This window comes from Mauremys reevesii, linkage group 10, assembly GCF_016161935.1.
Source record: "Mauremys reevesii isolate NIE-2019 linkage group 10, ASM1616193v1, whole genome shotgun sequence".
Classification (NCBI taxonomy): Eukaryota; Metazoa; Chordata; order Testudines; family Geoemydidae; genus Mauremys; species Mauremys reevesii.
In genome coordinates, this window is record NC_052632.1 from 63,246,071 (window position 1) to 63,259,365 (window position 13,295).

Genomic DNA, 13,295 nt, shown 5'->3' on the forward strand with positions numbered 1-13,295 from the left:
ATTTCAGCCCATGTCTTCCTACATGTCTGTACCATACCGAGCACATTTTGGACGCTACTGTAATGTAAATACATAACAATCCCCTGGTAGATTTGCTCAGGTGGGTATGAAAATGTAATTACTTTTCTTACCAACAGAGGAAAGGAAAGACTTTAGTTAAGGGCCTAATTCTGCCATTCTTGCCCACCTTGGACAGCACCTAGCCTAGGCACTCAGTGAAGGATTCTGCTGCCATATTGCTGAGAATCCAGTCTAAGTAGCAATGGGGTGTCTAACCCAAGGAAGAATCACACTGTACTTTATCCACCAAACTCCCTCCCCAAGGGCAGATTTTTAAACGAATCAATTGCCTTTCAGGTCATTATCTGCTTAGCGGGAGAGTTTCATTGCCAGTGGTTACACAAGAGAGAATGCAAGTGTCATTTGAAGCATGAACAGCAGCAAGTTTCCACACTAAAGCTGTTCTTTTCCAATGCCAGCATGCTGAGGAGCAAACACTAAACATCACGTCACAAGGACTTTTTGTTGTTTCATCCGTCGCTGAACACTAGAGAGTCTATTCTCCTTCCTGACTTTCATTCAGGCTTCATGGAGAGGGCAGTGACTCTCTAGAGATGTGAGGGCAAATGCATTGAAATGAATGGACTGACGCCAGAGTTACGCAGGCATAAATGAGAGAGCAGTTTGGCCTATTACATACAGATACTCTGTCTGCTCAGTGCACGTACAGTGTCTGTTAAAAATAACGGCAAAACTCACTGTCATGCTTAGCCTTTGAAATGATCTTCCAAAGGAATTGGCAGAATCCCCATCACTTGATCTGTTTCAGACACAACTAGACAAAGCACTAGATCAAAAACCATTAAGGGGCAGGACAACAGAGTCAGATTTTCGTCGTCTATTAGGCATGCATATGTGTGGCACATTGCCTGCACAATTTCTGCAATTGCATGCACAAACATCAGGACTGGGCATTCAGATAACCAGTTAGGCTCCATCAGAGAAAAATCAGGTGAGCAAAAGGTCATAGATTTGTGTTGTTGTTTGTCCATCCAATGGGCACTTATATAAATATAGTTCTGAAGATCTGACCCAATAGGCCTTTTCCACTGTTATAGTAAGTGGGAGTTAACTAAATATACTGTGATGAGAATAGCCCCTTTTATGGATGCTTCTAGGACATGACCCCCCATCCAAGACCTGATCCTGCATTCCTTGCACACACCAAACTTCCTTGGAATTCACTGGGAACAAACAGTGTTGGACTGAGTCCCAGGTATTCTATTAAGAAACCTTGGTCACGCTGGTACAGTAAAAACAGCCAAAATCAGATGGGTGATGCAGATTCACTACTGTTTATGGCACTTTCACATGCCTGGACAGAAATGAAGGTGAATTTGCTAATTTTATAATAAATCATTTACTATTAAACCTCTTTAAAAAGTACCCAACGTTAGCTTGCTATAATCTATAAAAAACTTGGTTTCAGATCATTCCCTTCAGTATTAAGAACAGCAGCAGTATTTACACCTCTTCCACAAGTTCTATGCTAATGAAACATGCCCTCCAGTTATAACCAAGGTCCTCCATGCCCCTTAGGTCAATTATTCCTACAGGAGACAACAGTTAACAATACCTCTCTCTTTACTTGCCATTGCTGTGCTGTTGTATATTTCATATGTTCCATCTGCCTTAAGGAAATCCTTTTGGCAAACTAGCACATTTAAAAAAAACCATTCAGATTATTTGATTGAAACCACATTTTCTCTTCTCTTCATATAGACTTTAAAACTACTAGGGGAAAAGTCACCGTTTTTGCAACAAAAATAAGTGAGCAGCTTTTCCCTTTGGTATCTTTTCTTGTATCATTCTTGAAGTAGAGTTAGAGCTTAATTCTCAGAAAAGTAAAATTACTTTTCTATCAAAATACATTTATCATTCATTTATTTTCCTCCCATACAAGATTCTGTTACTTACAGTCAGTAAGTAGAAAGCAAGAAGATTTCTGGAATGATGGTTGTCTATCTAATTGACCACACCTGATAACATTCTAGGACTAGAGAATCTTGCTAAATCTATATACCTGTATAAACCAACCTTAAAATTCCAACTGCATTGCTTTTGGAAAGCAACAACACTATTTTGATTCATTTTCTCATAATCCCATTAGAAATTTAAAATGCACAAAAAGAAAAATTGCAGCCATACAAATCTAAATAACCAAGTTTGGGTCTGGAAATTCTTTGGAAAATTTGAATGGCTTTTTTCTTTCTTGAAAAAGTTGGTTGGAAGCGTAGAAAGATTAATTGTCAAGTTAATGGCCTTTAAATGCAATAAATCAGCAATTTCCTTTGCAAGAGCATAGAAATAAATGCAACACACAAAAATCGCACACGGTTCACCTTAATCATGGAGGGCCAGATTTTCAAGAATGTTCAGCACTCACGGCTAGGGCCAGATTTTCAAAAGAGCTCTCAGCACCTAAATGATACAGCCAGATTGTCAAAAGTGCTCAGCACCCAGCTAAGCAAACGGAGCTGAGGAGTGCGGAGCCCTTTGGAAAATCTGGCCACTTAGTTTAGGTCTCTGACTGGGAGCAAAGTCCTGTGAATAATTTATTTTATTTTATTGTTTTTAGTTTGTTTTCCATTTAGGAAACAGCATGTGTACGGATCTATTTTCAACCAAAAATGGACAATATTATTACAGTTTCCCTGATTTGCAGCTAGTTTAAGAACCTTTCATTTTCAAGATATTGTAGTAACCATCATTTCTAATCATCAAACTAATGCAGCCTTTTATAAACTCCAATCATTCTTTAATGAGTGCACATATCCACTACAGCAGCCCCATCATTTTCCTGGGCTTCCCCAACTAATGCTGAAGGAAGATACAGTAATACTGTGCTCTTTAACATGCAGGATACCCTCCCACCTGCAAAAGCACCACCCAGGCAGGCCAGCAATACAGAACTGATGTACAGAAAGCCAAGACAAAGTTACTACAAGAAAGTATTCCTACAAGAGCTGCAAGTCCCAACATAATTTACACTCTCCCAGATGCTTTGCAAGTGAGATCACTGCTGTGCAGAAACACTGCATTGGCGAGCGAGCAAGCTGCGATTTTAGCAGAGGAAACAATATTTTCTTCTACTTACTCCTAGGCACTCCTGTGACAATCACGCAGAATAAAAGGACTGAACGCAGCCCCATGGCCATCCAAAGTGCCTCCTTAGCCCAGCAATAACAAACCCACATCAGTCCTCCTCTCAGAGGCAGCCCTGAGCCAGGCAGTGAAAGAAAACTTTCTTCACAAAGCAGGACCTGACTATTTCAGCTCCCCCCTTCCAGCCAGGGGAGGGGCTGACGGGGGAGCGGGTGGTGGTGTGTGTATGGGAGGGAGGGGGGAAGAGTAAGGGAGGGGGGAACATCTCAGCCACTCAGAGTTCTTTGATAACGTTTTAGACCTACGGCTCCCACCCAACAAGGACCATTTCTAACCTATCGGAAAAGAGTCACTCCGGAGGAAGCTGGAGTATTCGGCATCAGAAGAGGTCAGACAGCCTGAACAATCCTGGGCAATGAGCGCCCTGCAGGTGATCCATTCCTGCTGCAGTAATTACAGCCGTGTTGGGGAATGGGCCAAGGCTTTGGGGCTGAAAGGAAGGTGCTTCCATTGGGGGGAGTGAACAAGTGAGCTTTTCTCCTCTACACTCACCCAGGGCAGCAACATCCTCTCCGCCAAAGTGCCACTTCTCAGGTGACTGAATGTGTGCCTAAAACCACAGACAGACATGTAAAAAAGATCCCTGAAGGTAGCTATGGAGGTTTAATGACATGCCGGATACGTGGTTTCCAGTGTTCACTAGCCTAAAGACTCCCCCTGCAGCAGCTGCCTTGAGTTTGCTTTATTTCCCCAGCTCCTGCTCCCCACCCAGGCCCTTTCCCCTGCTCTGCCTGGTGTGCAGCACTCAACCTAGGAGTTTCTACACTTCCTTCCTGGGGGCTAAAGCTAGAAAGGACCTCTAGGGTTCAGCCCCGTGAAGCAGGGCACGATCACAAACAGCTGAGAGGCCGCCTGGTTTAGCAAGCAGAGCACCGGGGATGGGCGTCCAGGGCTCTGCTTCCAGGTTTGCTATTGACAGTGCAAGGTCTTGGCCCCGCCTAACCCCATCTGTAAAGCAGGGCTCCCAGTGAGGGCCTGCACCACAGAGGCGTTGGGAGGCTTGGCCTCTTCACGCACTTTGAAGTTACTGTAAAACAGCAAAGAATTATTTTGCTCTGTACTAAGCTCCCATGTCCTCTGAAGGATCATATGTGTGGTCGCCTGGTGCTGCTTTCACACAAGGGATAACAATTCAAGTCACTGGAGTTAGGCTCTTCCACTCGGTAGGTAGTGTCTTCAGAGCAGCAAGGATTACCCCTACCCTTCCCCCACCATTTTTAATGATAGAGAAAGGCGGATCTTCCTGTGTACTTAAAAGGCTAGGCCGGGGTAGTGAACCTGAGCCTGAGAAGGAGCCAGAATTTACCAATGTACATTGCCAAAGAGCCACAGTAATATAAGTTGATAACGTATATTTATTATACATTTAGAACGTATAGTTAACAATAACAACTTAATCTTTTACTTAGTGGAACTTCTGGCAATCTTTGCTTTCAACAATTCTCTTGAAGTTGGTTTGTGTTCAGTTGTACTCACATGCAGCAGTTCACTTAAGTGGCTGTCTGTCAAAACGGATCGGTGCTTGGATTTCACATTAGAGTGTCAAGAAAACAGACTCACAAAGATTGTTTGCCTCAACCTGATTAATTTTAGGGCTGCATCTCTGATGTTGGGGTATTTATCCTTTGGTACAGATTTCCAGAAAGTAAGGGTCCCCTCTGTCTTCTGAACAGATTTCAATCTGTCATCTTCCAAAAGTTCTATTATTTCCATCTGGGATGTTGCCTCATCAGTGACTAAAGGGGGCTTCAAACAATCGGCTTCAGCACTAAAAGGGTTAATCAGAAATCTGATCTGAGGTCTTTTCTGCTGCAAATCTTGGAATCTTTCCTCAAAACTGTCCTTAAGATCTTTAATCATGCCACATACCTAGTTGTGCTCTGTTTTAGGGGTTCTGCTGCATCTTCTTTGGGTCTGGCTTGAAGTTGTGACATTGAGGGAAAGGGGGTCAGCTCTCCCTCAAGCATTTGTCTGTGAAACAACTGCAGTTTGTTCATGAACGCAAATACACCTTGCACTAGATCAGACAGCAACTGGAATTTTCCTTGTAAGTCCACCTTTAGTTTATCCAGTTGCAGCAGCATGTCTGCAAGAAATGCCAAGTCTAGAACCCATCCAGGATCTATAAGCTCGGGGTGTATTTTGTGCTTCTCCTCCATAAACAATTTCACCAGTTCCAGAAGCTCAAAGAAAAAAAACGGGAAATAACTTTACCTCTCAAGAGCCATCAAACTGCACAGTGAAATGGCAAATTGTCAGGAAAGTCATCTTCATCCAGTTCTTCGGTTAGATTTTGAAATTGTCTGTGGTTGTGAAATTCATTCTCTCAAATGCACTCAATGTGCAAGACAGGTTTCATGACATGATCAAATTTGAGATTTTTCAAGGCTCTCGTCAGACTTACAATGCCCTACTAATCCATTCGCAGATCCCCACATGGAGGAAGCCCATCCATTGTAATGGCAGCGAGCTTCTGTAAAGGTAAGTGGCTTTTCACAACTACCGACATCAACATCTCCTTTAGATCTCATCCACAAGTTCTGTCCTTTAGTGACATGGTATTGAGGAATTTTTCCCTTACAACGCAGTCGTCAGACACAGTGCGGACAAACACTGATAATAAGGCTTATCCTGTGCATTGCACAACTCAGCCAAAGTGATGCTCAAATACTCACACTGCTGAAGTTGTGAGAGCAGTTGCAATTCCATGTCCCTGTTCAGGTCAAAGATTCTGCATTCTATTGTGTGGCGTGAAAGCTGCAGGCCAGAAATTTTCTTCTGTAGATTCTCGTTCTCTGGTGACAGGATTGAAACCACATCAGTGAGGAATGTTAATATAGGCTCTCCTTCAGAGTAGGGCTTTTTTACATGGGCTATGTGCCAGGCCACATAATAGGAGACTAACGTTACAGTCTGCGATCGGCTGGCAAATCTGGTGAAGTACTGGGCTTCTACGTCGGTTTGTTTTTTCCAAAGTTTTCAGTTTTAAAGTGCAGAGTTCAGAACCTTGTGGGAATTCTCGATCCATATGTGCATCGCTAGAAGCGAAATGATGCTGCATGTTTGAAGATTTGAACTGAGAGACACACACCTGGCAAAGACGACACATGGCCTTACCATTTGCGTTCAACAAAAAAGTACTTATTCTCCCATTCCTGTTGGAAGCCTCGATTTTCATCTGTGTATTTTCTTTTCTGTTTGCAGTTGCCTTCCATTGTTAGATGGTGTAAGAAAATTTTTGATTAAAAATTTCCACACCAGCTTTATTCAAAGAGACACTGGTGCTGGCCAGGGGGTGCTGGATCCCTGGGTCTGTCTCAGGCCCTGACTCCCACTCAACCCCTTTCCCCAAGTCCCCACCGGCACCTCCACTCCACTTCTTCCTGCTCCCTCCCCCGAGTGAGTTGTGTCCTAGCTCCTCCCCCCCCCCCCCAGCCTCCTGCATGTTGCAAAACACCTGATCGTGGCGGGCAGGAGGCACAGGGAGGGAGGAGGTGGCGCTGGGGGAGGGAGAGGTGAGGCTGTGCACCACGTCCTCTCCCCTTCCCCCTCCCCCCCGAGCCTCCTCAATGCTGCAAAACAGCTGATCGCGGCAGGCGGGAGGCGCTAGGGGAGGGAGTGGGGGCTGATAGGGCTGCTGGGAGGTGCTGGCTCACCATTTCCCCCCCGGAGTTGGCTCCTAGCAGGAGCTGCATATTCTCTTCTAAAGAGCCACAGGTTGGCCACTCTTGGGCTAGGCCAATGAGAAACAATGGAGAATCAGGTCCGCTATGCTAGACAGAATCAGCTATAATTAAAGATGGGCCTAAAGACTGGGACAGCTGAGCGCTGAATCTAGATCCAAGTTCTCCAGCTTGGACCAGGAGTTTGAATTTCCTATAATCAGTCCCAAATGTTCTGTGAGAAAGACCAGTTCTGTCTCCTAATGTAATTTTTGAAAACATTAGAGCTTGGCTGTTAAAGCACTTCAGAAACTGCATTACAGTGATCTAATAACTGTGTTTTTTCAAATCTGCAGAGAGTTATTGAATTGAAAGTACAAAACCATTGCACACTTTATACGATACCAATTCATTTGAACTCAATGAAAAAGTTTGTAGTAAGTTATCTCATAATCAATTACCTCTGCAATTAGGCTGCAATCAGAAGCCACAGGAGGCAGTAGAAGCAGGGGAAGTGGGGATCTGTGTTAGCAGGCTGAATTTGTAGCAGAATTGTTTTACAAGGACAGTTTCTGCTTTTTCCAAATTAATGATGTTGCCAATTCTCCACAATAGTCTGACTTGATAATCTACTTAATAACTTTCACCCAGGCTGTTACACTGAATACTTCACCATGGCAAAACTTCCACAGAAGTCACTGGGACATCTGCCTGTGGAAGGATGTCAGAATTAGGTTTAGAGACAACGTTTGTGCATTAGCCTGACTCTCCTAAAACCTACATGGCCCGATATCAACAATGTACACAGCAATATTTGTTGGATTCATGTTGTTCAGCTCAACCCTCATAGTAAAGAGAACATTTGTGACACATCAGGAACGCCAACATAAGCTAGTCATTAAAGGAATTATTGTTTCACTTTTTGAGAGTATGTTGATGTCACATACAGCAGCAAGGTCCTGAGCCACCAAAGCACCTCTCAGCACATGCATAAGCATGGGCGTACTCCCCTTAAAATTAAGCAAGTACACCTCTACCCCATTATACCACCACCCAACATAACACAATTTTGGATATAATGCGGTAAAGCAGTGCTCCGGGGGGGCGGGGGGGGGGACGGGCCTGTGTGCTCCGGCGGATCAAATCAAGTTCGATATAACACGGATTCACCTATAATGCGGTAAGATATTTTGGCTCCCGAGGACAGCGTTATATCAAAGTAGAGGTGTACCTAATTTAAGTGGTTTGCTGGAGCAGGGCAAAATTAGTGTTACTGGCTTTTTATCCCTAACCCAGGCACCATAGACTGCTGGAGGATAGCATGCAGGACTAGCAACACTGTAAAGAACATTGCTAGTTATTTGTCTAGTTGGCTTTATGTCACTATTAAAGAAACGATTTTACCCTATTTCCTCTTCCTTCTTCCATTAAATCTCTAAATATTCCCAAAAAGCCTCTCTGTATTGCACACATCTTTGTAATATTGTAAACCAATGTAACTCATGACTGTTAAAACCAGAGGGGACCATTATGATCATCTAATGATCGCCTGACCTTAAACATAAGGAAGGATGCCTTGTTTAGTGAGCAGAGCATAATGGAGGGGAGTCCAGAGTACAACCAATAATTCCTGCATCAAACCAAGTAAATTCGTACTTGAACTACAGCACTGATTGTAGAGAGTCATGATACAAGTATTTGGACACCTATCACGACTCCGGGAATCCCAGAGCACTGAAAGTCGCAAATGGAACACATACTCACCACCATGTTAAAATGTATTGTGTGTGCCAGCATGTATGTCATGGCTTAGTCCTTCTAAAGAACCAACCAATGACTTTTCTCAGATGGATCAAGGACATGGCATTAAAATTTTCATAGGGTTGCTTATGAAGTTATGGGCTTTGGTCCCTGTCTTGCAAATTCTTATGCATCTCTTAATTTTAAGCACGAGTAGTTCCACTGATGTTAAAGGTATTTGTGACAGTTGTTGGGGTTCCCAGGACTGTTGGTTTCCAGTCAGGCTTCCCATTCCCCAGCTGTTGCCTTTCTTGGGTGGAGACTCATGTCTCTCTCCCTCTTGATCACAGTATTGTCAGGCTGCGCAGTTCCCTGCCTTCACTGTACTACTCCCAGCAAAAGACAGACTGCCTAAGCAGATCTGCTTGCTGTCTCTTCAGTGACTAACAACAGAGTGATTGCCACAGTTATAGGTTACCACTCAACACTTCCTACGCACATGTACATTATTCTTGTGGTGAAAGCATTACAGAGAGGACATATTAAAAGAATCTACATGCATGCTAATAAGCTAAGTAGAGATCACCCCAATTCTAACATGGGTTCTGGCAGGAAGAGTCCTTCAAACCCCCACAAAGGAAGATCTTCTACGCTCACAAGTTCATAAGAGCCTCAGTTCAGAGCTAGCACACAGCCTAATTGGACCTCAGGGAGCCAAGTCCTTCCAATCCTTCCCTAATGATTGGGGCCCACCATGGACCAGAGGTCCTGTCCGTTTGCTGCATCAGAAGGCCGTTAGCCTGTTTAAAACCAGGCTATTGAGCTAGAACTCTTTTCTTTGTTGGTCCTTGGAGAATCCAGTTTGACCTAGTATATGCGAACCTCTCCAGTGGTTAGCTTCAAAGGGCTGATAACCAGAGGAATTATATTAGCATACACCATTCCTCTTAAAGTAGTAACATACAGTGTCATAACAACACATTAAACACTTGCCTTTTAAATACAATGAACTCCAAAAATGTTAAACTTAGTTCAATGAGGTTTAACTAAATTAAAGTTTGTCCAGGATATTGTCCTGTCACATTTACAGCGAACACCATACAGCGTACTTTCCATAGAGTTATGTAAATTCCTTAACTATTACCCATAAATACATCTCACAATGATTATGACAAGTTACAAAGTATCAGTTGGCCGTTATCCTTTATGAATAGAGTATACTCTGCAAGACATGTGTTTGGTGTAGCAAGTTTGTCAGATCTCAGATGAGCGTTGTTCACAGTGAACAGGGACCCTTTGCCAACAGGCCTCTGTGTCACAGGATTACTCATACATGTGAAATTAAGTGCATATACAAGTGTTTCTAGAATCATGGCCTATATTTGTGTAAGTGACTAGTGATTCTTGGTGCCCAGCATGAGATGCCTTGAAGGGGATGTTTTTTCAGAAAGTGCTAAGCACTCTTAAGGTGCATAGTACATGAAAAATCCCTAACAACTTGAAAATTTAGGCTCATGTGCCTGAGGCTGAGTACTAATCATTAAAAAGCCTATGAAAACAATTGATTTGGCTTCTTGTATATATACACAGCAAATACATTTAAATAGGAATCCAAATTTGGTTACATTTTTATATTACAGCCAAAAGATCAAATGTTCAAACGTGGCCCCTTAAAATTTGGCACCTACATTCTGATTCAGGCAACGTGTGCGATACTAAACTGTAGCCCTCCAGTAGAATAAACCTTTCTACCAAAAGGGTCCAGCTTCTTGGAGTCTTTTGCTTTAGGCATTACTCCTTGCAGGCCCCATCTTCTCCTTTCATTGGCCACAGAGACCACCAGGGACTCCCGGGAAGGGATGACAGTATAGGAACTCATAACCCTGGGTGGGCACAAAGTGCTTCCTTTCGGCTTTTTTTGATGTGGGGGGAGGGAGGCGGGGGTTTGCCACGGGGCTGTCTCTGGGTCCATAATGGCCTCATTGAGAGGAAGGGCCACTTTCGACTGGCCTGCTGTGGCCAGGATGCTGACCAGGCTATGGAACCCGGATTCTTTCACTACTTCTGTTAGTAAGCCTAAGTTAAAGGCCACCCTCTCTTCAGCAGCTCCTGGTGACCCTTGAAGTCGTCTTGAGGGGGTGACACGCCCATCCCTAACACTCCTTATCAAGGTCAGGCCACTCCTCTGCGTGGGCATTGCAGGCAGCACCATTGACTCCGGCCCATTCAGAGGCACTGTTGAGTCCAGCCCCAGATGAGCTGTCAGCACCAGAGAACAGTGCGGCTGGAGGTTTTTGCTGCAGTCAGAGACCTACTGGCATGCTCAGTACCGCCATTGCTGGCAGTACAGGAATTGGCAGCGTTGGTGCTGATGGGCAGGAGGGAGCACATAGCCCCAAGCTGCCGTCCAATTCCGGGCCCCACAGTATCGTCCAAAGGGAAACCATCCTTGCTGGCCCTGGTACAAGCTTCCCCATCCCAATCTCTGGCACTGGTCGGAACTGCACCTCCATGGTCCCTGGAGGAAGGCTTGTCGATGGAGTTGAAGGTTGCGTCTTACTCCTCAGATCCGAGGAGTCACCCTTGGTATCCCTCCTGTCAGCCTTACCCCATAGGAGTATCATCAAGTGCTTGGGCCAGTCACTGGCCTATACCAATGCAGTGGCCCTTTGGGAACCCATAGGGATTCCCCACGATGCCAGGATCCCACTTGAAATGCTGTTACTTGGTGGCCTCTAAAAGAAGGGTACCTCTGTCCCATTGGGCAGCACCTGACCCAGACTCCAGTACTGATCCCAGTACCAATCTTCAGCATCTGCGGTATCCCATTGGCACAGAAGGGGAGGTGACTGATGAAGCGCAATTCAAGCACGACACAAGTTTCACAGATCCATGTGTTGTCTGAGTTGGAGTCCAAGATTACAGCATGCTGCTTTCTTCTTTCTTGCTTTGCTTCCATCCTCTGAATCAAAGCCACTTCATGTTGAACTGCAGCCTTTGCCAGATGTTCCTTCCGAATCAAATGGGATTCTGTATGCTCTTCCCAGCTGTCTGCCTTGATATTGAACAACTTCACATCATTTTTGCATACATCGTGGTACCTCCATAAAGGGCAACCCTGACTTCTAGAGCCGTCTTGAATCTCACTGTACAAAATATTCTTGGGGATACGGTCTCCTCCCATTCTCCTGACATGACCAAGCTATCGCAATCTCCTCTTCCTGGTAGTAGTTTCTAAGTGAGTCAATGCCACACCATCCAGCACTTCTGCGTTTGGTATTTTGTCTTCCCACTTTATTTTCAGGATCTTGTGCAGGGATCTCATGTGGAAGTTGTTCAGTCTCCTGATGTGCCTAGCATACGTAGTCCATGTTTCTAAGCCATAGAGCAGCAGTGACAGCATGCAAGTCTCATAGATATGCATCCTCAATCTAGTTGAGAGTTTGCTGTTATTACATGCACGTTTCTCTAATAGCCCAAAATTCTTAGCTGCTTTTCCGGTTCTCTTAGTTAGTTCAGTCTGACAGTCAAGATTCTTGCTGATCATAGAACTCAAGTAGAAAAAACAGTCAATGAAGCCAAGAGATTTACTCTTCAGAATATCAGGCACTGATTCTTCCACCTCTTGGTACATGATCAGTCTTCTTGAAAATCTGCCCAAGAGATGGGCCATCATTCCCAATGAGAATCTGTAGAGAAGGAAACAATAGTGAACATAATTAAATCATAATGAAAAACAAGAACCATCCAATTTCTGCATGCTCAGATATATGGAGAGAGGTAAGTAGCAAGGGTCCCTCAAGGATCTGTACAGGGACCTGTGTTGTTCAACGTATTCATAAATTATCTGGAAAAGGGGGCAAACAGTGAGGTGGCAAAATTTGCAGAGGATACAAAATTACTCGAAATAGTTAAGTCCAAAGCTGATTGTGAAGAGTTACAAAGCATCTAAAAAAAACCTGAGTGACTGGACAACAAAATGGCACATGAAATTCAGTGTTCATAAGTGCAAAGTAATGCATACTGGAAAACATAATCCCAACTATGCATACAAAATGGAGTGTAAATTTGCTGTTACCACTCAAGAAGGATCTGGGAGTCATCATGGATAGTTCTCCGAAAACATCCACTCAATGTGCAATGGCAGACCAAAAAAAAGCAACAGAATATTAGGAACCATTAGAAAAGATCATAATAGCATCTCCAAACAAATATTAAAACTGGAAAAGGTCTAGAGAAAGGCAACAAAAATAATTAGTGGTGTGGAACAGCTTCTGAGGACAGAAGGAAAAAGACTGGGACTGTTCAGCTTAGAAAAGAGACAACGAAAGGGGGACAATATGACAGAGGGCTATAAAATCATGAATGGTGTGGGAAAAGTGAAGTATTATTTACCCCTTCAGATAATATGAGAACCAAGGATCACCTTCGGCAGCTGGTTTAAAAACTAGCATAACTAACTTCTTCACACAATGCACCATCAACCTGTGGAACTCGTTGCCAGGGGATGGTGTGAAGGCCAAAAGTATAACAGGGGGAGAGAGGGGGAGAAATATAAAAAAAGAATTGGATAAATTCATGGAGGATCGGTCCATCAATGGCTATTAGCCAAGATAGTCTGGGATGCAACTGCATGCTCTGGTTTAAACGCGTAGTGTAGACCAGGCC